The 25,313-nt window shown below is 49.9% G+C and overlaps 1 protein-coding gene across 1 annotated transcript in view; it reads left to right on the top strand.

Moving 5' to 3' along the window:
* The first annotated feature begins 353 nt into the window (after positions 1 to 353).
* RALY (RALY heterogeneous nuclear ribonucleoprotein) overlaps positions 354 to 25,313 on the top strand; it is a 98,495-nt gene continuing 73,535 nt past the window's right edge. Inside the window, exon 1 of the mRNA XM_014941310.1 lies at positions 354 to 458. The gene's annotated coding sequence lies outside the window, so the exon portion shown is untranslated. The remainder of the gene's footprint in view (positions 459 to 25,313) is intronic.

The raw sequence follows: 25,313 nt of genomic DNA on the forward strand, positions 1-25,313 counted from the left end.
CCCCAATCTGCCAGTTACCTTGTTCTCTGCAATATTAACGTTACAAAGCTGTTCTTGGGGGGGGGTTTCTGGCACTCGAGCTGACCTGAAGCACCTCCCCAGCCGCCGTCCCGAGCCCTTGGCTCCCTCTGCTCCTCCCTGAGCTCCTGGCTAAGCCGCTCAGAGCCTGAGCTCGGAAAGTCCTGGGGCTGATCCTTGCAGACGACCAGGCAGCGGCTTTTTCTTTCCCCCACAGCACACCCAGCTCTGCTGAGGGTTAGAAAGTACTGGATTATCTGCTTACCTCAACTGGGAAAAAAAAAACCAAAAAACATACCAAAAAACCCACCCCCCTCTGTGTCCTGATTCTTGCAGGGCGAAGCTGAGACCGTAGAGGAGCTGCTGCGCCTGCTCCCGGAGCGGTGACGGGAAGGACTGAGAAACCAACCCCAAGTGCCCCCACCAGCCCCGGAGCCCCGGTGAGTAACTGTGTCTTGCGGTGCTTTTAGATGGGATGAATGGTGGGAGAGATCCCTGAGGTTCTTCTCGGCGAGGTGGGACTCAGGGGGAGCAAGGACAGCTTGCTTCAGATGCTGGGCTTCATTGTGGATTCAGGCTGAAGGTTTTCTCTCTTTGAACCTGCTGGAAGTGGCCTCATCCTGGCTCGGTGGAAGCTTTAATGGAGACAATGGTGGATGGATGTTGCTGAGGATCTGCTGTTCTTCTGTGTGCTGCTGGCAGTGGAAACTGGATCGGCTTAATTACACCCTGATGGGCAGATTGTGTTCGGTTTGGACGTGGTGGGATTCAGCACATGTTCATTTCTGATTCATTGCTTGTATGTCTTCTAAAAGCTATGTTTGCAGTTTGTTGGGAGTAAATTGCGAATAAGAGCGTGACTTCTGGGTGCCATAGTGGTGGGCTCTGCTCTTGTCTTCCCTGGTGCCCACCCCAGGGTAGGAGGAGGGAAGGAGAACCTGGGGAGAAGCTCTGCGTACAGGGGACACCATGCTTGGGACATGCAGGCACCTCTCAGTGCTGGTGTTCAGGGAAGGAGGGTGCCCAGAGTTTGGTCAAAACCCCTTTACTGCCTCTGCACGAGCAGAGCACCCTCTTGAAAAAGGGCTGGGAGGAAGCACGCGCTTGGTATTTCCTTGACCAACATCAAATCAGGGCTGTGTTTCTTAGAGCAGTTAGCTGTCCCCAAAAGTTACAGCGGTGTCCTCAGGACAACATTTTGGAAGATAACCAACTCCAGAGTGCCAGGACTGTCAGGACAGGTGTTTGAACGTCCCCCAGACCCAGTTTGGACAGACAGGCTGAGCTGAAAGCACCTCTTTGAAGAAGGGGGTTTGTGGTGGGCTGGAAGAAGGCTTGGGGATTAGCTCCAGTGACAGCCTGACCCCAAGTACTGGGAAGTGCTGGTCCACTGCGGCTGTTAGAAACGTGCTGTGCTTCCTGAGCAAAGAAGGCAGTGAAGACCTGAGCTGGGAGATCTCCCTGGTTTTGTGGGAGTTTTGTTTTAGGAAGAACAGGACGCTTTAGGTGAATAAAACCCGGAGTTTGCTTCAGCAGTGGGGTGCAATTGTACCATGTGTATGACATGAAGATGGAGCAGTGTGATGTTCCCAGCAGTAGATCTTGTCCTCCAGTTACCAGACATGGATAAAAGCAGGTCTTCAGTTTCCACTTGGTAGGGTTTCCAGTCCTGGTGTAACACATTTGTTTTAATTGGTATCATGGTTGGGTTTTTCCTTAGCACTTCCATGGGAGGGAGAAAAAATAAATGTTATTAGGTAAAACTTCTTATCCTATAGGTGGGAGCTCTGCTGTTGCTTGGTGGACCCCAGGAGAGACCACGAACAGTAAATAAGGATCCAAGAGCTTGACAATTCTTGCCTTGTTTGGAAATTTAATCCAAGAGACTGCAAATAACAGAGAGGTAGAGATTCACCTGAACTTCCTCCAACCAAAATCAGGCAGTTGAAGGAAAAAAGGAATTTGTGTTTGCTTATGATTTCTCTAAAACCATTTTCTGCTTTTATCTTAAAATACCTTCCCTTAGTGGTATTGAGAATATCTTGACACAAAGTAAGACTAAAAAATACCGACATACAGATATGTTAAACAAATGAGCTGGCTAAAAACCCTCTTCTGCATGAGTAAGAGAACTGCTCTGCCCTAATTCTACAGACCAGGATTTAACTCAGCAAATGAAATTATGATATTCAGCGGCATTGAAGAAATACCTTACTTTTTTATTTAAAAAAAAAAACAAACAACAAAACAAAACACTGCCAGAAGTTTTTCAAAGTTTTGGTTTGGCTGTTGACACATTAAAGGGTGCTTTAAACTATGGAGCCTTCTTCTCGTGCAGGGTATTTACTGCAAGGGGAGGAAAGTGTCTTTTATCCCATGTGCAGAAACTGCAGGGCTTGAACTGCAGCATCTCCTTCAATCCATGAGTTCTTCACTTTCACGGGACTTCTGAACTCTTGAACGCTGCCGGCTGATTATTTGCTTTTTCATTTTTCACTTCTCCCTCCAGTTATTTATTGGGAGCACACGGAATAAAGGTTGATTCCAGGGGAAGCTGCGAAACCACCTATTTCTCGGGGGATACAGAAAAAGCTGTGAAAATACCTGTCATTCAGGCAATTGGGGAAGAGCATTGAGAGTGACTCTGGAGAGTGGGGGAGGCTGATGAAAACCCCTGTTTATTCCAACAATGCAGGGAAGGTCACAGAAATACCTGTTATTTCCGAGTCCACCGAGAGAGGGCTGGAAGTGTCCCATAGTGAGAGGACACAGAGCTCGACAAAAACGGGGTGGATGTAATTTTCTGTCTGTCTTAGAAAAAAAAAATAAACCCACAATGTTGGAATGGGCCATCACGGCATCTAATCACAAATAAATCCAGACGATAATCGCTTGCTCAGGTCATTTGTCAGTTCCTGTCCTGCCAGGATTAGGGTGGCACTCAGTAGCCCATTAAGCTACGATCTGGTGGTGACCTTCTTAGCACCCGGTGGGCCAAGGAAGGAAGCGATGTAACAGGTTTCTTAATTTAGAGAGGACGGTGCGGGTGAGGAGGTGGCGGGTACCGGTGCTCCGTGTCCGGTGTGGGGGAGGTTGTGGGACATGAACCTTCACAGCCTTTGTGACCAAAGCCTAAAAAAGCCTAATTGTGTGACTAAGTTACCCTTGGGAGGCTGGGCGGGTACTTTGTGCCAGGCACGGACTGTCTTTGCCCCGTGTGGCTTCTTTTCTCTTTCTCATTAATTTATAATTTTTATTCCTCTGTAGGCAAGTTAGATGGTGGGATTTCTGCAGTGGGGATTCTGACGTGTGAATGCAGAATTATTTCTCTTCGCACTTTGTCAAGCACGTGCTGGGAAGGTTACTGAATGCAATTATCTCATCACAGAATCACAGAGTGATATGGGGTTGGAAGGGACCTCTGGAGATCATCCAGTCCAACCCCCTGCCAGAGCAGGGTCACCCAGAGCAGGTCCCACAGGAACGTGTCCAGGTGGGTTTGAATGTCTCCAGAGAAGGAGACTCCACCACCTCTCTGGGCAGCCTACTCCAGTTCTCTGCTGCCCTCACAGGAAAGAAGTTTGTCCTCATGTTTAGGTGGAACTTCTTATATTCAAGTTTGTGCCCATTCCCTCTTGTCCTGTCACTGGGCACCACTGAGAAGAGTCTGGCCCCATCCTCTTGACACCCACCCTTTAGATACTGATAAACATTGATAATATCCCCCCTCACTCTGCTCTCCTCCAGGCTGAACAGACCTGAAAAGAAGAGTAAATTCGAGTATAATGCGTAAGTCTACCCCACGGCCACGTACGCTGAGGTGGGCAGTGTAGAGACCACTGCCACCACCAGCCCCTTCTAAGGATAAGCTCTACCCAACACTGTTGCTCCAAGCTATTGTTGAGGAACCCCAGAGACAACCCAGCTTCAGTTCTGTGCTCGAAGCACCTCAGACACATGTTCAATCCACAGTCACAGCCTGTGGGTGAGATGGGACACGACAAAGCAAACGAGACAAGGTGAATGTGGAGGAGGAGATAACCCATGGGAGGTCAACAGGGTGCAGGTGCCATGTCCTGGTTCCCAGACAACGCAGGAAACCCACAGCTTTCAGGAAAAATGCAAAGGGACAATACAAGGTTTGACTATAAGGCATAAAAGAAAGAGTGGGAAAGCAGAAGAATGCAGAAGGGGCCGGGGGATCCCTTCAGAGATGGCTGCAGGCAGGTGGTAGATTAATTTTGGAGAGCTGGAGGGGAGTCCTGGAGGCAGCCAGCTCCAATCAGACCCGGTCACCCCTTCCCTTGTCTCTCAACAGACACCTAATTAAGATACTCGGCTAAAACACCCCATCTTGCAATGCCTCATCCTGCAGGCAGCACCCGTGCCCTCTCCTTTGGGGCAAGGAGAGCTCCGTGGAGGGGAGACCAAGTGCAGGTGGTTGGGGGACTCGGTACCCTGCTGCCTTTTGGCTGCAAAAGCCAAAGAATGGAGCTTGGAATATCAGCACATCCACACTTGCAGCGCCGCCTCCTTCTGCGAGATGGTTCCTTTCTTCTCCAACGGTTTCCTGCTTCTCATAGTCTTGAAAATGCATCTGTGTTGTTTATCTGACCCTCACACGCGGTCACAGCCTTTACAGCCCCTGCTTTGGCTCCTATTACAATTTCCAAAGCCTCTTCATCGCCTGGGTCCTCTAACCATTCCACCAGCACCCATGTTTTATGCCTTGGTTATGCCTCCCTTCCTTTTAATTAATTTTTCACAGTACCTTGCTCGTCCCTGTTGCCCTCTTTTATTTAATTTATTGCTCATCATGCCATCATAACCCCTGGGCAAGCCTTTAATTTATCTCTTCCCGCATCCCGTTGCCCCCCTCTGTCCTTTCCCTTTATTGATTTCTCCAGTTTGATTTCACCCTGTGCTTGCCAGCATCGTCTCCTACTCTTCCTTCCCTCTCAAAATTGCTCGGCTGAATTTCTCCCCCCTGGTAGTGACCTTGCTGCTTTGCAATTCCTGGCCCAACAGGGCTGAGATTGCTGTTTGTTGGGTCCCCACCTCGCTTGTGCTTAGTTTCCACCCCAAGTGTCCCAAAATTAACTCCAGGTAATTCCCAACAAGTCACTGTGATAAGGAAATGGTCCTTTTCCAATGAGCATCCTCCAAATCTGAGAGGTTTGATGGCCATAACCTGATGTAGCTTCTCCACCGAGTTGTCTGCAGGCATGAAGTTGCTTCCAGGGGTAGGGATGGACTCACTAGGTCAGATCCAGCAGGTTTTAGCTCTGACCAAGGGGAGAAGTTTGCGCTCTCTCAGCAGCTCTTTATCCCTGCTGTCATCCTGGAAATGAGTAAGTGCAGCTGAACCTGCCGTGGAGAGCCCTAGGCTGCTCACAGCCCCACTCCTTCTGTTCTGAAGCTTTTTCTTGGTTTACATTTAAATGGCGAGGATATTGTGGAAGGGAAGTGGGAATAAATGACTTTTCTTCTCTCTTTTAGCTGCCCTCTGCCCACCGCAGCCCAGCTTGTAGGAGCTGAGTGTCCGCAGGCCCAGACAAAGAGGGAGCCTTCAGCCTTGCTCTATGGTGATGAAGAATTGAATGCTCTTATTTATGGGCCATAAATAAATGGTCCATTTACGCAGAGCCCAGCTCCTGCCGTTACCACAATGGGTTTGGAAAACACATTACTACAGATACAGGGTTATTTTGTCATCTGTAACCGTGTGATTTGCAGCCTGAGCCCAAAAGTGGGAGGGGGTCAGAGGTGGGAAACATAGCTTTTAAAAAACACACAGCAAACAAGATCTAGAGCTGTTACCTGCTGTCCTGCAGAACAGGCATAGGACATTGTCACACTGTGGCTCAAAACTGTGATTATCCACAGAGTTCTCCGAGCTGTCCATGTGAAAAAAATACTCTGGTTCTATCTGTGCTCGTATATGTGGTGTCTGTTTCCATGGGACATCGTGTAATTGAGCTGGTTACGTCAGTTGAGTTGAGTTTGAAATTACTTGTTGAGTTTAAAACTGTCTCTAGCAAAGGGCGTGTTTGGATCTGTCACCTCCTGTCTCCCAGACCATCAGATTGGTAAAACCTTGAGTATATTGGCCTTGGGATCTTGTCACCATATGGGAAATGGGGAAATACAAAGGGCACTGCATGGGCCATGTAAAGCTTTGAAGACCTCAGCTGGGCAGCAGAGGAGAGGGCTGAGCTCCAGGACACGGTGTGTGGGGATCAGGCAGGGCTGCCCAGCCTGGCAGGAGTGGCACCATGGCAAAGGAAGGTCCCAAACGTCCCTGTGAAGGTCTGTCCCTGAGAAACCAATTCAACATTGTTGGTTTAAGTGACAGGTTGGTTATAAATACTTGCAATTCCATGGGGAGGTATCGGCATTGTTGTATTTGGCTAGGAAAAAAAATATGGGAACTATGTCATTGAAATAGTCTATGTCCCGGGTGGAGCTGGCTGTTGGGTTCAGCAGAGGTGGGTAGGATGGGCCCCGAAAAATGGGAATTCAGTTCCAGCCTAAGGCAGACCTTCCACCCATCAGTGTGGTCTGAAGTTAAATGCCACAGCCCTTTGTTGGGCTAGTTAATTCTATTGATTTTATTCCATTAATTCTCTTTTATTCGTTTCTCTTTGTAGTTCTTCCTAGTTTCCATTCTCCTGTCTTCATTTGAGTTTGATGTCATAGATAGGATCATCCTACAAACTCTGAAGGTAGCTCATTTTCCTGGTGCTTTCAGGGAAATCTGTAGGTGTCTGTGAAGTGCTGACCCTTTTTCTAAATTAAGAATCTCTCCTTGTCCATCTTCAACAACTTTTATCATTGCATGGCAAAAGTAGACCAGCTTCCTTCTACCTCTCTTGCTTTAGACGTACAGATGCAGAAATACCCTTTTTTCATGCAGAATACCCCCCCCACCACCACCAATGTAGCATTTGACAGCAGTTTGGGCTGGGGGATTTTTTTTTTCCCCAATCTATAAAAAGGACCTTTTAAAGACTAAGACCAAGCCTATGAGGACAGGCTGAGAGAGTTGGGGGTGCTGAAAGAAGGCTCCAGGGAGACCCGAGAGCCCCTTCTAGTCCCTCAAGGGGCTCCAGGAGAGATGGGGAGGGACTCTGGATCAGGAAGGGGAGCCATAGGATGAGGGGAAAGGGTTTTAACCTGAAAGAAGGGAGATTAAGATGAGATATGGGGAAGAACTTTGCTGTGAGGGTGGTGAGAGCCTGGCCCAGGTTGCCCAAAGAAGCTGTGGCTGCCCCATCCCTGGAGGGGTTCAAGGCCAGGTTGGAGGGGGCTTGGAGCAACCTGGTGTGGTGGGAGGTGTCCCTGCCCAGGGCAGGGGGTGGCACTGGGTGGGCTTTAAGGTCCCTTCCAACTTTAACCATTTAATGATTTTATGGTTTGGGTGATCACTCAGTGATACAGCCATAGCCATTAGACAAAACTTGAGGTTGAAACTTAGATGTGCAGAAATAGGCAGGGAATTAGAAACAGGGACAGGTCTCTTTGTCACTGCAACTTGGACAAGCTTAAAAACTGCTGGGGAAAGCTCTTCTTTTCTGTCAGACCTAGAAAAAGAGGCTGACTGAAGTTTGTATCGAGACAGTAACTGACAGACAAGGATGCGTAACTCTTTGGATAATTTATCTTCTGTTGTGAATTGTGGTTCTTTTGTGAAATAGCCCAGGCCCCTCCGCGTGGTGATTGATTCAATACATCTGCTTCCCCCATGAACGACATCTCTTCTCCTCTCTGTAGACTCTCTGCAAACAAGCAGCTATAAATAAACAACAATACCTCTGTTTGCAGGGGGTGGAGAGCTGCACTGGAGCTTTTCCTTTGTACAGTGTAAACAAAAAAAAGGACAATTAAGGGATGGTGTAAGTCAAAGCCATACAGAAATCGGGAGCTCACACTGATGCTGCTTCGTGGCACGTGAAACCTCCAGTACTGTAAAAGCATTTGATAATATTTTATAATTTGAGAAAAAAAATGTGTAAGAGCATGGAGAGTTTATAATAAGGAAGAGACAAGCCTTTCAGTGAGTTTTTTTTGGGTTTTTTTTTTTTTTTTTTCTTATGGCCAAGAGCAGAGTATAAATGATGGCATTCGTGGTCCTGGAGGTTCAAGACTCAATGGCCTGGTAAAAGCGATGCGCTGAGCGAGGGATGGGAGAAGCTCCTGTTGCCTTTACCAGCTGTGGAAGGTCTGCTGGTGGCCATTTGTGGGGAGATTTGGGGAAAAAGAAGGTTGTTTGTCAGGGCTCGGTGCTGTGAGCTGCAGGTGAAGGCTGTGGCAGTACCTCCTGTTAGTGGCTGCAATGATAGTGAGGAAATTAAGGGTTGCATGTTACTAGCAGCATTAATTGGAGCTGCTGGAAACTTTGAGGAGCAATGTAAAATTTGAGTTCTTCTCTGATTTTTGGCTTTAGGACTCTGTGATGAGGGAAATCCAGTGGGTATGGGGCATGGGCACCCTTGGAGGGTGACTTGATGGCTCACCCCCTGGCCAGTGCTCCCTACTGGGGCCACCGGGGCAGCATGCAGGGCTTGCAAACACTAGTGTGGTGGTTCCCATAGTCTCTAAAAGGATTTCCCAACGAATGGGTTATGAAAAGTGCCTCATTTTGTGTAAAAAGAATCTGTTTAAACATTTAACCCACGGCTGTTCTGCTGGGGTTTTCCAAGTCAGGCTCAGGCAACATTGCTGGCTATTTTCAAGTGACTTTTCAGGGTACCACTTGCTCTGTGCTGCAATCCCAGAAGGATGTGAGATGCTTGTGGCTACAGATAAGTCAATGGTAAATGCTTTTATCAGAAAGAGAGGCTGGTCTTCTGTTGGTCTCGGTATCTGGCACGTGGGTTTTTATTCAGATGAGCATTAGTTCAAAAAGCCGAAGGTCAGGGGTGGGCCTGGCTGTTCAACAGGTCTTGGATTAATTCGTGGCAGAAGTTCCAAATATCAGGGCCATCTGCCTGGTTGGAATGGACTTCAGAGGTAAAACCAGGCAGCATTGTTTTTATTTCTTTGGAGTAGTAATTGGAAGGAAGCTCGGCCCTGTTTGCCTCAAAGCTGGTGGTGGTGCAGATGCTGGGAGCGGGGTTAGGACATGAGCGAGCGCATCGGGGTTGTCCCGCTTGGAGCCAGCTGCTGAGTCTTTCTGTGGTTTTATAGGGCTGATTTTCTGAGATAAATGACCCCAGAAAATGGTTCCCTGAGCTTTTCTTTACAGCAGTGGCATTTCTTCCTCCTAAGCATTTTTCCACAGAGCTGTCTCCTTGGTAAACTCTAATCCATAGATCAGAAGTTCCATCACAGAGCCGCATGTGGCATGAAAATCCTTCAGCATCCCTTATCAGCATCTAATTCAATTGCAAGAGAAGACAAAGCCACAGGAGGGGCTCTGCCTGCTGCTCACCACTGTCCTGTTTGCCCTTTGTCTGCCCTTCCAGTCTTGCCACTCCTCATGGTGGCATCAGAGGGAGATGTGACACCTACTGGGGGCAGGGACTTGGCTGGTGGCAGCAATATGTGTAGACTGGTAAAGCATCTCCTTGGGACAGCACTGCTTTGGGGCACAGCAGACCAGGCACAGCACCTCAAATGTGAGATGTAGGGACCGGTGTCATGGTGGCTGAGCTGGAAAATTGTTTTTTTATCAATGCTGAGCAATGTCTAAAGGGTCGGTGGCAAGAAGATGGGGCCAGACTCTTCTCAGGGGTGCCAGGGGACAGGACAAGGGGCAATGGGGAAAAAATGGAACATGGGAAATTCCATCTCAACACGAGGAAAAAATCCTTTACTTTAATAGTGGTAGAGCCCTGGAAAAGGCTTCCCAGGGACGTGGTGGAGTCTCCGTCTCTGGAGACATTCCAAACCCACCTGGACATGTTCCTATGCAACCTGCTCTGGGTGGACCTGCTCTGGCAGGGGGTTGGACTGGATGATCTCCAGAGGTCCCTTCCAACCCTGACCAGTCTGTGATTCTGTGAAACCTCTCGTGAAGGCAAGACAGGGAGCAGAGACGTAGCCCTGAGAAGTGCTTGAGGTCCATGACAGTGACCAGACATCACCTTCATGCTATGAAAATAGACCCATGGAGGTGCTCCAAGGGCTGGAGCCCCTCTGCTGTGAGGACAGGCTGAGTTGGGAGGGTTCAGCCTGGAGAAGAGAAGGCTCCGGGGAGACCTTAGAGCCCCTTCCAGTCCCTCAAGGGGCTCCAGGAAAGCTGGGGAGGGACTCTTGATCATGGAATGGTTTTTCACTGAAAGAGGGGAGATTGAGCTGAGATGTGGGGAAGAACTTCTTTGGTGTGAGGGTGGTGAGAGCCTGGCCCAGGTTTCCCAGAGAAGCTGTGGCTGCCCCATCCCTGGAGGGGTTCAAGGCCAGGTTGGAGGGGGCTTGGAGCAACCTGGTGTGGTGGGAAGTGTCCCTGCCCAGGGCAGGGTGGTGGAACTGGATGGTCTTTAAGATCCCTTCCAACCCAAACCATTCTGTGATTTTGTGAAAATAGGATGCCTCCTACTGCTCTGCTGACCGGCTTCTGGTCTGGTCAGTGAGACCTTCTCACGTATGCCTTCCTGTCTCTGTTCCTCAGTCCCTGTGCTCCACCTAACCTCATTCCACTTACAGAAATAGTTCTGCAGTGTCTACAGTGGTGCGTCAGTCCCTAGGGCATGATTTGGGCTTCTTTGCCTTCATCTTTTGTGGAATCTGTGTCTGCTCCCACAGTGCCAGAGCTGTGTTAGTGGTGTGGTGAAGCTCATTCCCAGGCAGCAGCATTGCCAAACTGGAAGAACATCCGCCTGTTTCCAGCTGACTTGTACTTTCTTCTTAAGCCTTGGTATTAATATCAAACTTGCAAAACTGCAAGGTATTAGGTTTTTATAGAGACGCTGCTCTTTGTGTGACGAGACAGCCGATGGAAGTCTTAATACTGCAGGTGGTGTGCTGCCAATCCGTCTAAAGCCGGGCTGCATTAGCGCTCCGGTATCGGGAATATCCCTCCGACGGAGAGCTTGGGAATCATAGAATCATAGAATCATTGAGGTTGGAAGAGACCCTTGGGATCATCGAGTCCAACCATCTCCCCTACTCGACAAAGTCCTCCCCTACACCATGTCCCTCAGCACTGCATCTAAACGTCCCTTAAACACAGCCAGGGATGGGGACTCCACCCCCTCCCTGGGCAGCCTGTTCCAATGCCCGACCACTCTCTCTGTGAAAAATTCCTTCCTAATGTTCAATCTAAACCTCCCCTGTTGGAGCTTGAAGCCGTTCCCTCTCGTTCTATTGTTAATTACCTGTGAGAAGAGACCAGCCCCAACCTCTCTACAGTGTCCTTTCAAGCAGTTGTAGAGAGTGATGAGGTCTCCCCTCAGCCTCCTCTTCCTCATACTGAACAGCCCCAGCTCCTTCAGCCGCTCTTCATATGATTTGTCTTCCAGGCCCTTCACTAGTTTCGTTGCCCTCCTCTGCACTCGCTCCAGCACCTCCAGATCTCTCTTGGATTGAGGTGCCCAAAACTGGACACAACACTCGAGGTGTGGCCTCACCAGCGCTGAGTACAGGGGCAGAAAAGCAGAGGGGCATTGCCTTTGTGTCTGGGCGTGTGTGTGCACGCTGCTCTCTTCACTCCCTGTTTGAATTTGCAAAGAATCTGTCACATCAATAATGCCTCCTGTGAATATGGATATTAGTGTGAAAAAAAAAAAAAAGAAAGAATAACATCCCATTTCCAAAAATGTCAGGTTGCAACAAGACGGCCACTGAGGCGAGAGGAGGGGACATAGCCAGGTGGCTGTTCCCAGATGTCCCCGTTGGGTTGTGGCTGCAGAACTGGGGGGCATTCAGTAACTACCAGCCCCATCTGATGAAGATGTTCACTTATTTTTCCTCTACCCTCTTCCATACTCATCTTCTCCCTTTGCTGGTGCAAGACAAGACCATGGACAAGTGTGGCTGTAGCCAGTTCTGGGGTCCTGAGCCTCCCCAGAGGTTGGGGACCCTCCTTAGGGGGTCCCATATCCAGACTTTTTCCATGAGGGGCAGTGGAAGGGATGCATGGACATCTGAAGTGAGATTTGGGCTGCTACCTCCACTACCTTCTTTTTAGTATCAAGAATCTGCTTTCTTTTGGATCACTTCTATTTTTCTGTTCTAAAAATAATCCCCAACAGTAGGCAGGAAACAAAATGAATAATTTATAAAATGAAAACTCTAGTGGTTATTGCGGACGATAACATTTTGTTGGAAAATTCTTTTCTTTTTTTCTCACTTAAAATTGAACAGGCTGGTTTTTCCCCACCTTGTTCCAGTCGCCAAATGCAGCTTTAGTTCAAGGTAAATCCCGCTCATCCCTCTGTGACTCGTCGTTCCCTCGCCCTGTGCACAATCCATCCCTTCTCTCCACGTTTGAAGGCAGGAGCGGAGCTGGGGAGGGATGAAGGGGCTGGGGAGAGAGGGAAAGAGGTGTCTCCCTAATGATGGAACAGCGTTTGGGGTGGGATGAGCAGCCAGGGCAGAGCATGCCAGTGGATAAATGCGCAATATGTTATGTGAAGTAACTTGGTGATTCTCAATTAATGCCCTAATTGCCTTTTTTTTTTTTTTTAATTATTGACTCCAAAATTACTGAGCTGAGTTGCAAATGCTATGGGATATAAAATTGAAGGACTCTTTATTGACATTTTGGAATTACAAATTATGTTTGTTGTGAAAAAATGAGAAACTGTCTGTTTAATTGGTTGTAGGTTGCAATTTGTGTGCACTTAGGTAAGAAAAATACAGCTATCTGGGGGACCATTAAAGATCCCTTTCCTTTGAGTCAGCAAAGTCCAGAGCTGGAAAGGAAACAGATCTATATTCTATAAAACTTCAAACTAACGAGTAGCTCGGTCCAAGGGATTGCTCTTGGCCGAGTGAGAGATGCGTCGGCTCGGTCAGGCTTGTGGTGGGACAGACAGAGAGAGTAGGATGGAGCTTTTGGATTTTCAAACCTCATAAAGAAAAAAGCAGAGTATCTCCCAGCTAAGGTGGCCTGACCTTTCTTGGCATCCCCTTGTGAAATGTGGGGTGGGCCCCTTGGGTCAGAAGTTTCTGGCTGCAAGGAGTAATTTGGGATTCATCTCTCCTAAAAAATAGTTGTCAAAGGCTGACCTGCTTATCCAGGGTGTCAGTCTGGCCTGGAGATGAAAGCAGTGATTCCTCCCTTCTCACATGGGCTTCCCAAGAAAAGGGAAGTCTAAGTTGCCTTTGCCTAAAGCAGCTCTTAGAATCATAGAATCATTGAGGTTGGAAGGGACCCTTGGGATCATCGAGTCCAACCATCTCCCCTACTCTACAAAGTCCTCCCCTACACCATATCCCCCAACACCACATCTTGTTTCCTGCACCCGTGGAGGAATGTGAAACCCATCACATGGAATGAAGCCATGACCCCTGCTGAAGGCTCTGGAGGAAGAGGAGGTCTCCAGAGCAGAACTGCCCTGGTCCAGTACCCCAGTGCCATGGAATAAACAGGCAGGTGTCTCAACCCAGAGTGGGGTCTCTGCTCTCCAAACAAGCTTCCCCCAGGGCGGCAACCCAACACTGGTGTCCTCCTGACAAAGCCCTTGGAAACACACCACTGAAAGCTTGGTAGTGCAGAAAGATTTGTTGACACCATTAATTAGAAGTGAAGCTTATACTTCGGGCAGCAGAAGCCTCTGGAGATTAAAGATCAACATTTAGACTAAGAAGAGACTCTGCTGTTACTCACTTGGTGAATCACAATATTTGGCACAGGAGATATTTGGCAGAGAAGATCAGAGCTGTCTGGTGTCGTTTTCTGTTGGTGAGGAGGAGAAGGGAGATGAGGAGGGAGATGCGGAGGGGATTGGGTGTAAGAGTGTGGCAGTGAAATGAGATGTGGAGAAGTGAAGAGCTGATGAAAAGGTATACATAAATAGAAACTCAGGTTTCATGGCTGCTTTCCCCTCTACAGCACGTTGCCTTCTTGTGTCCCCTTACTAAGAGCATTCCATGTTCTGTGTGGGTACAGCAGGGTCCTGCCTGCATCTCACTGCAATGTGGCTGTTCTCTCCTTAAGATCAGGAGTCTTCCGTCTCTACCTTGTCACCAAGCTGTCTCCTGCCCTGGTGGAAACCAAGGTGATGCTGAGATAGCTAGCCCTTGTCTTCAGCTGGTGGCAGTTGACGAGCAAGACAGGTCCACCCTGCTAAAAGCCCTGCAGCTCCCCTGGGGTCTGTGGAGTGGTGTCCCTTTGGCCTCTGAGTCTGCTGTAGTTTTAAGGGTTTGTAACTGCAAAGTGAATGATGGTGTTGGGGCAAGACAGAAAAGGCCAAAGCTCCATCCCTCCATACGATACTCTGCCGTGTTCAATGATGGGAGGGGCCACCAGGCACTCTTCAACATAGAATCACAGAATGGTTTGGGTTGGAAGGGACCTTAAAGATCACCCGGTTCCACCCCCCTGCCCTGGGCAGGGACACCTCCCACCACACCAGGTTGCTCCAAGCCCCCTCCAACCTGCCCTTGAACCCCTCCAGGGATGGGGCAGCCACAGCTTCTCTGGGCAACCTGGGCCAGGCTCTCACCACCCTCACACCAAACAAGTTCTTCCTAAGGTCTCATCTAAATTTACCCTCTTTCATTCTAAAACCGGTTCCCCCTCCTCCTGTGGCTCCCCTCCCTGTCTCATCTAAATTTACCCTCTTTCAGTCTAAAACCGGTTCCCTCTCGTCCTGTGGCTCCCCTCCCTGATCAAGGGTCCCTCCCCATCTCTCCTGGAGCCCCTTTAGGGACTGGAAGGGGCTCCAAGGTCTCGCTGGAGCCTTGTCTTCTCCAGGCTGAACCCCCCCAACTCTCTCAGCCCCCCCTCCCAGCAGAGGGGCTCCAGCCCTCCCAGCATCTCTGTGGCCTCCTCTGGCCCCGCTCCAACAGCTCCATGTCCTTCTGCTGTTGGTGGCCCCAGAGCTGGAGGCAGCACTGGGGGGGTTCTCCCCAGAGTGGGGCAGAGGGGCAGAATCCCCCCCCTCGCCCTGGTGGCCACGGGGCTGGGGATGCAGCCCGGGATGCAGGGGCTTTCTGGGCTGGGAGGGCACCTTGTGGGCTCATCCACCACCCCCAAGTCCTTCTCCTCAGGGCTGCTCTCAATCCATTCTCCTCCCAACCTGTGTTTGTGCCTGGTATTGCCGTAACCCAGGTGCAGGACCTTAACGAGGTGGAACAGGCGATGGAAGGAGGGGTTGCTCCTACGGTGAACACCAGGACGCTGCTCTCCTGCAGTCCTTCTCCTCACTGAGTGGCTCTGTGAGCTCTCAGAGCAGTTTGCCTCTTCCAGCTCCATGTTCGTGATCCTTCAGGCCATCTCTGCATCTCTCTGGATGCTGGGGCAGAGCATCACCTCTGGACCACTGTGCCCAATGCGTTGAACCTCTGGGTTCCAAGAGGGTTTTGCCATTGACTTCGGTGTTTGTTGTATCGAGCTGCAGCCAGAGAGTGTTAAACCCTTACCATCCCACTGCCTTTGAAACAATATGTAATTAATAGTAATATCTCCTGCCCCAGGCTGAGATTTAGTTGACGAGCAACTCTAAGTTCCTCCTGTGTTTTTTTTTTCTTTTTTTTTTTTCTATTTGTTTTAACCAGATCTAATCAATGCTCGAAAGGGCAAAGTGGCAGCGTTATTTATTTACGGTGGGAGCAGCGCAGCAAACAGTCTATCACTTTGCAGTTTGCTGACCAACGCTCCAGATAATCAGCGTTTTTTCACTCTTTGCAGGGAAGTCCTGCAGAGTCCAATACATCAATAACGCAGTGATCACAGGGTTTGATGGGATGTCCACTTTTCAGACATTTCTTAGCTCTCCGTAGCGGTAACACTGGGGGGGTTTTGTTCTACAGAGCAAAAATAAAAAAGGGTGAGTTTTGATTCCAGCTTTTTAAGTTAAAAATTACTTTTTCAGTGTAGATTGTCATAGAATGTATTTTATTTCAAAGCTGTCATGATTTTAATAAGAATGAAAGCTGTAACATTTACTGAGAAACAGTAAATTGTAACTCGGGGTTTTAATCTAAGAAAAAGGACATAGTGGATATATTTTTCTCCAAGCTTTGTGGTTTCGTTTCACGTATTTCATGGAAAAACCTTTTCCCCTTCCTGACCAGCTGCTCCCCGGCACTGTCAGGCATGGGGTAATTTTCTAATTGATTTGAGAGGTTCTCCTTTGCAAGGCCACGCTCTGTGGATCGGCTGTTTGTCCCGACCCAGGGCAGTGTGTCTGGCTCCCTGCAGGACCACACTTGTTCTTCAAGGACAAAATTTGCTTTCAAGCCCCGCCAAGAACAGCGTGGGCTGCTGGAGATAAGAGTGACAAATTGGCACGTGGGGAATAAACTGGGGTCCGTGAAGGCCATTGCCCATGCCCAGCCTTTCCCCGGATGGAGCACAAACAGGGGCACGGCGCTTTTGAAGATCACAGCTTATTAAACGCCCTCCTTGGGATGCTGAAAACATTTCCTTGTTTCCCTAACAAGGTGGTTCACCCCGTCCCCCCCCATCCTTTGTGCCACTCCATGCCCCTGCAGCCTTTCTCTTCAACCAGTTCCTATTTATCCACCTGCTAATTAGCACTAATTGCTTCGTGTCATGGAACCATAGAATTATTATGGCTGGAAGAGACCCTTAAGATCATCGAGTCCCACCATTAACCCAACACTGCCAAGTTATCACTAAACCATGTTCCTCATCGCCATATCTACCCATCTTTTAAATCCCTCCAGGGATGGGGACTCCACCACTGCCCCGGATGGCCCGTTCCAAAGGTTGACAACCCTTTTGGTGAAGAAATTTTTCCAAATATCCATCCTAACCCTTCCCTGGCACAATTTGAGGCCGTTTCCTCTTGTCCCATGGCCTGTTCCTTGGGAGAAGAGACCGACCCCCCCTGGCTACACCCTCCTTTCAGGGAGTTGGAGAGAGCGAGAAGGTCTCCCCTCAGCCTCCTCTTCTCCAGGCTGAACACCCCCAGCTCCCTCAGCCTCTCCTCCCAAGACTTGTGCTCCAGACCCCTCACCAGCTCCGTTGCCCTTCTCTGGACACGTGTCCCGGGTGGCTGGGCTGGAGTGTCCCCGGGATCCCAGCACGGACTTTCATGCCCTTGCAGTGTAGGCAGCAGCCTGATGTGGGACAGCCCCTGATGCCCAAATCTGGCATCTCTGGCATTTCGCACCCCCGGGACAGGGATCAGCAGGAGTGGGCAGGAGTGCTCCCGGCCACGGGGAGAGGGAATGGATCCAGTTACTGCCAGCAGCAACCTCTGGCATTTTGCAGGGGTGGGAACAACTGGTGGCAGTAGAGACCTCTCCAAAACCTGCCATCTCCTGGCTCGAACAGCCAAAAGGAGCTTTGCCCAGGAGGTTTCATGGATCGTGCCCACAAAAAGATATATTTTTTTTAAGCCTCTCACTTTGAGCTGGGCTTTTCCAGAAGGGAGTTATTTGCTGCTTATGTGTCATCTCTGCTCAGGGCTGGATTTGGGACAATCCCAGGAGCATCCTTTCAGTCAAGAGCAGCCCCATGGCAGCAAGGAGCAGCCTGAGGATCCCCCCAGGAGGGTACCCTGAAGTTCACTCCAGGCATGTCACCCCTGTGGAAGAAGACACGTTGGCCTTCACTGGGGCTCTGGCTGTTGAGGAGCAGCCTCAGACAGAATCACAGAATCTTCTAGGTTGGAAGGGCCCTTAAAGATCATCTTGTCCAACTGTCAACCTGCCTGGCAAAAATAGACATCCCCACAACAAACAAGGAGCATCATCACTAAACCAGACCTCCCAGCACTACATCAACCCGTCTTTTGAACACCTCCAGGGATGGGGCCTCAACCCCCTCCCTGGGCAGCCCATTCCAATGCCTGAGAACCCTTTCAGTGAAAAAATTTTTCCTAAGATCCAGCCTGAACCTCCCCTGGCGCAACTTGAGGCCATTTCCTCTCGGCCTGTCGCCTGTGACTTGAGAAAAGAGACCGACCCCCCCCTCTCTACACCCTCCTTTCAGGGAGTTGGAGAGAGCAATAAGGTCTCCCCTCAGCCTCCTCTTCTCCAGGCTGAATAACCCCAGCTCCCTCAGCCTCTCCTCATAAGACTGTCATAAGACGTGCAGTTACCTAGTGATCCATCTCCTGATGAGTCTGTTCATGGTTAGTGGGACAGTTGGAGTGTAAAGCACAAATATTTACTCTGTCGAGAAGCACTTGGCAGCCTGTGGGTAAATATTATTAGTCAGTGGCAGTGACTCTCTTAATACAGTCCCAGAGACATGGGCGCATCCTTGGCTGGCATGAAGGAGCCCTGGGCTGAGCAGAGCAGCCCCTGCCCAGCTGAGGATCGGGCTCCCCAGTTCCCTCACAGAGCCACCAACAGTCCCTTGAGGGGTGGCTCTGTGTCCCTGGGGGGCAGGAGAAACACACCTTCCTCGCTTCTTCAGCCTCTGGAGAAGTGGCCACAGCGGGTCTGCATCACCCCTGGAAATGGTCTGTAGAGGAGATGACCCCCAGAAGCAGATGGGGCTCCCAGAGTATGCAGAGCCACTCACCTGCATCGGTCCATGATTTTCCATCACTGGGGCAGAAGGTGGTGTCTGTGGTGGTTGCCCCCCAGTTCAAGAAGGACTGGAGAGAGTGCAGCGGGGGGCTATGAAGATGGTCAGGGACTGGAGCATCTCTCTGATGAGGAAAGGCTGAGGGAACTGAGGCTGTTCAGCTGGAGAAGAGCAGACTGAGAGGGGATCTCATTGATGCTGAAGGGTGGGTGGCAAGAGGATGGGGTGAAACTTTTCTCAGTGGTGCCCAGTGACAGGACAAGGGGCAACGGGCACAAACTGGAACACGTGAAATTCCATCACAACATGAGGAAAAACTTCTTTCCTGTGAAGGTGGCAGAGCCCTGGAAGAGGCTGCCCAGAGAGGTGGTGGAGTCTCCTTCTCTGGAGACATTCAAACCTTCCTGGACATGTTCCTGTTCAACTGATCTGGGTGACCCTGCTCTGGCAGGGGGTTGGACTGGGTGATCTCCAGAGGTCCCTTCCAACCCCGTATCATTCTGTGGTTCTGTGCAGTGGCTGAGCCAGGGGTGACCATGCACTGACCTCGGTGGGAAGCCTGTGCCGGGGGAGGACCAGGCAGCTTCTTTGGTGATGGATGGGGGGAGGAAAAGCAGCAGGGAAGGGCTTGCACACATCTCACTCCGTAGCGGTTGCATCAAAGGAGGAAACTTGGAATTCAGTGAGAGGGTTTGCAGTATCTCTGTAGCACATCGATCAATAATACGATGCGCAGCAGCTGCTATCAGTAAAGTGTGTCGATGAGCCTCATTAACGTTGGCTTATGAATGCAGTTGAATGTAATTGTTCACTGTACTTAAAAACCAGAACCAGGAGGAATTGCCAGAATATATCCTCTGGGTGTGAAATGCTGGAAATAATGGAGCCGAGGGGTAGACATTCGTGTTTAGAGCGGTGTGAAGAAAGCAGGGCTGTGATTTAAGGAAGCAAATAAAACATTTCACCTGGTGCTGCGGTTTTACGCAGAGCGTGAAGTGCTTACAGCTTCTTCTGCTCTCCAGCGAAGTGTGTAGCAGAGGCAGAGGAGATGGACTGTGTCGGGGCTGGGGTTCCTGATGTGGGGGTCCCCAGCTGATATTCCCCCTGCAGGATGGCATCTACGTCAAACCTGCTGCCTCCGAGTGATGGGAGGGTGTCCCTGGGGATAGATGTACTTAAGAGGAAGCCTGGAGGCATCTCTAGGGTGTTGGCATCAGCCCATCACTGTCATTCCACCGCTCCTTCTGCCTCCTGGTGCTCACTCACAGTCTGTCCCAGCTGTGGCCAGGGCTGAGCCCAGGAACCTGTGCGTGATTAAAGTATCTCTTTCAAAAAGAAATGCAGTTAAGATGTCAACGGCCAAAGACTCTCCTACTCCCCTCCCTGTCGTTTGTGCCAGTGGTTAATCATCTCCCTGTTAAAATTTGCGCCCTTTGTCTCATTTGAATTGTTCAGGCTTCGCCTTGCAGCCGTTTATTCCTGTTCTGTCTTTACCCTTTTGATTAAAGAGCCCTTTCGGATCCGTTATTGTCTGCAGATGAAAGTTCTTCCACAGAGTAATCACATCACCTTCCCATCTCCTTTCTGATAAGCTAAACAGAACAAAGTCTTTAATTTTCTCTTTGTCAAGCATTTTTCTTCAGCCCTCAAATCATCTTTGTGGCTGTATTCTCCACTTTCTTCCTTTTTTTTTCTTAATCCGTAAAATGCAGATGTTCAATTGGGTGTTTACGTTTTCAAACCAGAAGCACAAAAGTCCTGCTGAGCCTCCAGTTTTTAATCCGTAAAGTGCAGATGTTCAATTGAGTGTTTACGTTTTCAAACCAGAAGCACAAAAGTCCTGCTGAGCCTCCAGCCCTGAGCGTGGAGACTTGCCTGTCCCATGGCCTGGATCTCACCCTCTGCCACCCAGCCTCTGAGACCCCCCAACAAGCTTGTTGAGCAGGCAGCCCCCAGATACCTGGGACTGAGGATCCCAAGAGCCGGCAGGAGGATGCAGCACGGGTCTGAGCAGGGTCCACATCTTCCAACCAGCCTTGCTAGAAGGCAAGAAGGCCTTCCTCACCTCCGGGTCGCAGCCTCCCAGTGTGGTCTTTGCACTGATGGGCACCCATCTACCTTCTGGGCTGCAAGCACCAAACCTGTCCTCTTGCTGACCACTTTCTGGTGTAGCAGGAATGAATTTTGGATATTGGAAGAGACCTGGCCAAGGCTTTGCCAGGTGGTCATTCAAAGCCCTGCTGCTCTCCAGTCTCCCAGCAAGCAAAGAGGATCCCTCTTGTCCATCTGTAGAGCCACAGCAAGCACCACTGAGCTCCATGTTGCAATCTCTGTGGCTGAGATCACTGTCTGTCCCCACCAGCCTGTGCTGACCCATTGGTGTGGTCGTTTATCTCATCTCACGATTATACCCATCAACCCCTTTGGATGAGGAAGGGGAGGCTGCCCTCAGCAATCCTCAGTGAGCGGCCTGAGTCTGGACCAACAGCTCAGCACTGGCTCTGCTCCACCAGTAAATCCCAGTCTGTGCTCCTCCTGTCGAAGACGCAGAATGAATTTCAGTTTAAAATAACCTCAACCCATTTATTATTGCATTTGTAAATAAGCCCTTGGAGGAGAATGTGGGTCAAGACCTGGCTCAGTTTTGGCAATATCATTTTGAGCTGAGATCTTCTTAGACTGAATCAGCGTGAGTTACTCACCAGTTGATGTAAGATTTTTCTTCACATAACAAAGCCAGGACAGATACAACATCTGATATGATTTCCAATCTGGTGCCCCACCAAAGTCATCAGCCGTGGTTCTTTAACCCCTCTTGGAAAGGCCAGCTCAAGATCAGGTGCATACAGGCATTTATATTGATCTGAAGTTTATTTAATCATAGAATCATAGAATGGTTTGGGTTGGAAGGGACCTTAAAGCCCATCCAGTGCCACCCCCTGCCCTGGGCAGGGACACCTCCCACCACACCAGGTTGCTCCAAGCCCCCTCCAACAGGGCCTTGAAGCCCTCCAGGGATGGGGCAGCCACAGCTTCTCTGGGCAACCTGGGCCAGGCTCTCACCACCCTCACACCAAACAAGTTCTTCCCCACAGCTCAGCTCCATCTCCCCTCTTTCAGTGTCAAACCCTTCCCCCTTGTCCTATGGCTCCCCTCCCTGACCAAGAGTCCCTCCCCAGCTTTCCTGGAGCCCCTTTAGGGACTGGAGCCTTGCTCCCTGGTGCTTTGGTGACATTACTTCTTTCCTTTGGTTTCTTTTGGACATGCTGTGGGGACAAGGGTGGGCAGATGGGCAGTGCCAGTGGCGTGGTGGTTACCCAAACCCTCACTGTCTACCAGGCTGGAACCACCAGACTCCCTGTGCGGAGTCATGCACCCAAGGCCACCACCACCAAGGACCGAGGGCACCTCCAGCTCTACATGGGCATTTTGCTTTCTGATCCTCCCATCAGAATACGCAGGGGAGAAAAGGAGAGACCCAAAGTGACCCAAACTTTTCTGAAACTTTCTTGGAAGTTGCCACAACGGCTGTTGGTTCCTTCCTGGCTCCTCCAACCTGGTTCACCCAAGAGGAGGCTTTTCCTGCCGGTGAAGATACCCAGGGAAAGTAGATGGCAGGAGGCAGCACTCTGGTAACGCAGTCATTATAGCAGATGGAAATTTGGGGTATCCTCTTGAAATCAGAGGAACTGTGGGACTCTGCAGCCAGTGGGGACCAAGCCCCTTAATGAATTCTCCCGTCACTCTCTCGGAGCCATTCCGGAGATGGTGCATCCTTATTTCTTTTCAGCAAACCTTACAGTGCACCCAAAGAGGGGTTATATTTGCATAATCTTCACTTTTTTTTTTTTTTTTTTGATCACTGTCTCATGATTTTTGAAAGCTTAGATATCTGAAGCGCTTAGCTCCGTGTTGAGTGTCTCATTAAATTTCAGAACCCTGCTTTCCTGGGCTCTGTTAATTAGGCACTTGATTGAAAGTCTAAATCTGAAGGTTCGGGTATCGACTACAACTTTGCTAACCTAAGGTGATCTGTTCAGTGTGGTTAAAGCTTGCCCAGCAAATTTCTTTTCTTAACATCCTTCACCCTGCTGTTAAACAGGCATCACAAGATTGCTGGAAAACCCTTGTGTTTCTACTGTGTTGGCTGGAGAGAGTCTCTAAGATTTATTTTAGCTCTCGAGCTGCGTTGTCACTCGAGTTTTCTGCTGCAACTGTTGGTTAATACAGGCTGTCTTTCCGTCGAGCAGGCAGTAATTAATGACCAGCAAGAATTCTGTCTTCAGTGCTGGAGTAGCCTGTTGGCTGTTTTGGCTGGTTTTTATTTGATGTACTGTAGAGTATTTCATGCATTTGCATAACAAACAAGGAGCCCGCTGTCAGATGCCAACAGGCTTTTGCTATCTGCAGTTTAGGCTTCAGTATTTTCATCTGCCTGGTATTTAGAGCCAGTCTCCCCACAGACACGTGTGTTTCTAGGTGGGAGTCAGGTTCTTGATGGCATGGTGGACCTCACCCTGTGGATCACACGCTGATGCTCCTCGATCCAAGCAGTTATGGGGTGTGTGACAAGGACACTGGGCAGCCAAAAGCCCGGCTGGCTGGAATGTGCTGCTCCTCCACCCCGCGTTGCCTTCACATCAACCACCGAGAGAAACCAGAGCAGATGGAGGGGAGCAGAAGGACAGGAGGTGTGACAGGTCCGTGCTCTACGCTGAGCCTGCACTGCCAGGCTGTGAGGAGGAGGAGGAGGAGGCAGAGGAATACTCCCAGAATGAGCTGTCCTGGCTGCGTGGCTTGGGCTGGAGAGAAGCAGATGCTGCTGGGTTAGAAGCGGCTGGTGCGGAGGTCCCAGGAGAGAGCAGGGCTGGGTGATGGGAGCCTACAGAAGGAGCCTACAGAAGAGCCGGAGAGGGACTCTTTACAAAGAAGAGTAGCGACAGGACAAGGGGCAATGGTTTTAAGCTGGTGGAGGGGAGATTTAGGTTAGATACTAGGAAGAAATTCTTTACAGTGAGGGTGGTGAGGCACTGGAACAGGTTGCCCAGGGAGGTCGTGGATGCCCCATCACTGGAGGTGTTCAAGGCCAGGCTGGATGGCTATTTGAGCAACCTGGTCTGGTGGGAGGTGTCCCTGCCCATGGCAGGGGGTTGGAACTAGATGATCTTTAAGGTCCTTTCCAACCCAAACCATTCTATGATTCTATGGGAGACCTCCAGGGCAGCCAATCTCAGGGAGATGTTTGCAGGTGGGTCACTCCTTTGGGTCTGTGTGTGCCCCCCCCACCTCCATTTCTGCCAGCCACATGCCACTGAGACATCACCCACCTTTGGTATCGGCGGCCAACTCATTAAGCAAGTGCCGTTTCAGGGGGAGCTGTAGCCACTAATTCTCCCACTTTCTGCTTCCCGGAGCTGCTCAAATGGAGCCATCATCTCCCCGTACAGGTCAGGCCACACGGCTCACCTTGCTGGAGACCGTGCTGTCTCACGCTGGGTTTTGAAAGGAATGACTTTTTCTGGGTTTTGTGGTTCTACCTTCTCCTTCTCTATCTCCTAATTCCTTTCTTTAAATTGTCTCCTGCAATTGGCTGCTCCAGTATCTGCTGTAGGTTGCACATCTCCTCTCTCTGAGCCTTTTTCCTTCCCACTCTTCTCCTCCCCTCAGCTCATACCAGCTTCTTTCAATTAGTTGTCCCAGAAGACCTTCCTTGGCATGCCCATTTTGTCCCAACAAAGGTGACAATCAAGGTAGACTGTAATTTAATTGAATTTTCTTCTGAAGCTTTAAGTGGGATAATCTTAAAGCTTAGTCTCGCCTCTGAATCACAGCTAATGGCCTTGGTCACTTGTGAAAGGGGTTTTTTTGGTGGGTTTTTTTTTTTTAGCTTCTTGGTCTAATCAGCATCTCTCATTCTTTACCACCTTTGCTCCTGATAAATATTTCTGACCTGGTTGTAGGGAGGGGATTGCTAAGACGGCACAGCCCCCTCCCTGAGCAGCCCTCCTCGTGTCTGTGTTTAAGCAGAAACACTCAAAAATGGATTTACAGGTGAAAAATACAGCATGCAACTGTAGCATTTGTATTTTCTGAAGGTAGTAGGCATTTTCTGTTCATCTCTATCCAGGCTTTAAAACACTTCAAAAGGGACAATGGTGCAGACATGTTGCAGAACTGTGTCCGAAGTAAAAAAAAAATAAAATAAAATAAAAAGGAGAATTGAGCAGCCCCTGGTGTGGGTTTTCTGTTCGCTTCTTGACCTTTGTAAAAGTCTTTTTCAGGGCGGGATGTGGTCTCCCTGCGAAGGGGAGGCAGTGACAGGCCCATAAGTGGGTAATGAATTAGCAGCGGCCATGCGAGCCGTAGCTATGTTAGCTCCATTTATAGCTGGGAATCGGGGCCCAGAAAGGTTAAATTGCTGCCTGGGGTGGCACATGAGGCTGGCGGCTGGGTGGGGACCTGGATGCAGATCCCCACGTTCTCCTGGGACTGTCCCCAAGAGGCTGCTCTGCTGCCCCGGCCGCTGGTCCCCACCTGGGGATGCTGCAGCATCGTGGGGACTCCTGCGAGGGGCACCTGGGGAGGGACAGGCTGAAACGATGCAGAAAATGGCTTGGGAAGAATGAAGAACGGGAAGACGGATGAATTCAGAGCAGCAAATTTTGGTGAAAGATGGTAG

The sequence above is a fragment of the Calidris pugnax genome, unplaced genomic scaffold, assembly GCF_001431845.1.
Source record: "Calidris pugnax isolate Ruff unplaced genomic scaffold, ASM143184v1 scaffold55, whole genome shotgun sequence".
NCBI classification, from domain to species: Eukaryota; Metazoa; Chordata; class Aves; order Charadriiformes; family Scolopacidae; genus Calidris; species Calidris pugnax.